The 1,899-nt window shown below is 38.3% G+C and overlaps 1 pseudogene; it reads left to right on the top strand.

The window, feature by feature from the left end:
• The first annotated feature begins 431 nt into the window (after positions 1-431).
• LOC122473974 lies at positions 432-912 on the top strand (annotated as a pseudogene).
• Positions 913-1,899: the final 987 nt, after the last annotated feature.

Below are 1,899 nucleotides of genomic sequence, written 5' to 3' on the forward strand. Positions count from 1 at the left end.
GCAGGGATTCAGGGAGAAACAATGTTGTAATGGGACAATCATGTTACGAAAGACTTCGCGTCAAATCACAAATTTGACCCATCAAATACCAAAAAGACACATAAGACACTGGAAAAGTCTGTGGCACCTTGTAATAAGCTGCTCAGGTCTTATAAAAGAGAAATAAATGTCCTATCTGCATAGAGTTCTTAAGAAGACTGACACTATAGAGAATATAATCAGCGCATTAAATTCATTATTCATTATTAATTCATGTATTTGACTTACCCAGGGCAAATATGCTAATTATATACATATTAATAGTTAATTAGACATTCAATTAATGCCTTGCTGGTGCCTTCCTTGTATTTATAATAACTTTGAGGGAAAATCTAGGGGATCCAAGTGTCATTAAAAATTCTTCTGGAGAGGTGTGGAGTTGGTGGCTGCCACCTTTGGGTTGGGATGCACTGCACTCTCGGTGGAGACCAGGGAGCTGAGCCAGAGCCATGGCCAGTATGATGGTAGCAGTTGGACTGACCACTGCTGCTGCAGGAGCTGCAAGCCGTTTTCTCTTACAAGCCGTGAAACTCCAAATGGAGCCTCAAAAAAACAACAAAAAAAAGTTTTTCAAAGTCTACCAAAATCTGTCTTCAGGGGTGGCTCTCACAGAGGTGGGTTTGAACCCAAAATGATAAAATGAGAAGCAGCATTAATGCTAGGTGTAAACCCTACTGCCAATAAAGGGAAAATAAGAGATGCTTATCAATGAATGAAGCTTTTAAATCACCCAGGCAAGGGAGGGTCTCCTTATATGGCAGCCAAAATCAATGAAGCTAAAGATTTACTAGGTCATGCTAAGAAATGAAGTACTTGTGCGATAAACTTTGTTAGTTTACATATATGAGTGCCAGCTTTTTCTAATACAATGCCTCAAAGCTACAAATTTAAAAAAATTACTCTGAAAAATAAGTACTGTTGCAATATCTGTAAGTGAAACTTACAGTGTTGTGAGCAACTTATATATTCAACAAGAGAGCAATAGCTAATTTAGTTACCCACAGCTATAAAATATCATTTGATCATTCAAATTTATCTTTAGAAAGAAATCTTAGTAACATGCAAAGTTGCTTAATTTATAGAAGTGAGAAAAGCAAGATGGAAAATGATACATAGTATTGCTTCAACTTTATGAAAATATGCATTGAGAAATAGGGTGAAGTCACACAAGGATAATATATATGCATGAAAGTGATACACAAGAATATTTGATATAAAAAGACATTTACATAATATCATTGGGCAAAAAAAGGGGGCACACATCATGACACCATTTTTTAAATGTATTTATTACTTTTATTTTTATTTTATTAAAAAACTTATTTATTTATTTATTTATTTATTTATTTATTTATTTATGTATTTATTTGGAGAGAGAGAGAGAGAGAGAGAGAGAGCACAAGGGGGGTGAGAGGCAGAGAGAAGGAGAGACAGAATCCCAGGCAGGCTCCACGCCATCAATGCAGAGCCCGATGTGGGGCTCAAACTCATGAACGGTGAGATCATGACCTGAGCCAAGACCAAGAGTCAGATGCTTAACGGACTACACCACCCAAGTGCCCCTATGTTTATTTATTTTTAAGAGACAGAGAGAGAGAGAGAGAGAGCGCGCACGCACACACCAATGGGGGAGGGGCAGAGAGAGAGGAAAAGAGAGAATCCCAAGAAGGCTTTGCACTGTCTGCACAGAGCCCAATGTGAGGCTCAAACCCCTGAACCATGAGATTGTGACCTGACCTGAAATCGAGAGTCAGGTGCTTAACCGACTGAGCCTCCCAGGAACCCCATCATGACACCATTCTTTAAAACAAAAATGTGTATTTCTACATGTGCATCAAAACCTCTGGAAAGATACACATG

This window comes from Prionailurus bengalensis, chromosome B4, assembly GCF_016509475.1.
Source record: "Prionailurus bengalensis isolate Pbe53 chromosome B4, Fcat_Pben_1.1_paternal_pri, whole genome shotgun sequence".
Lineage (NCBI taxonomy): Eukaryota > Metazoa > Chordata > Mammalia > Carnivora > Felidae > Prionailurus > Prionailurus bengalensis.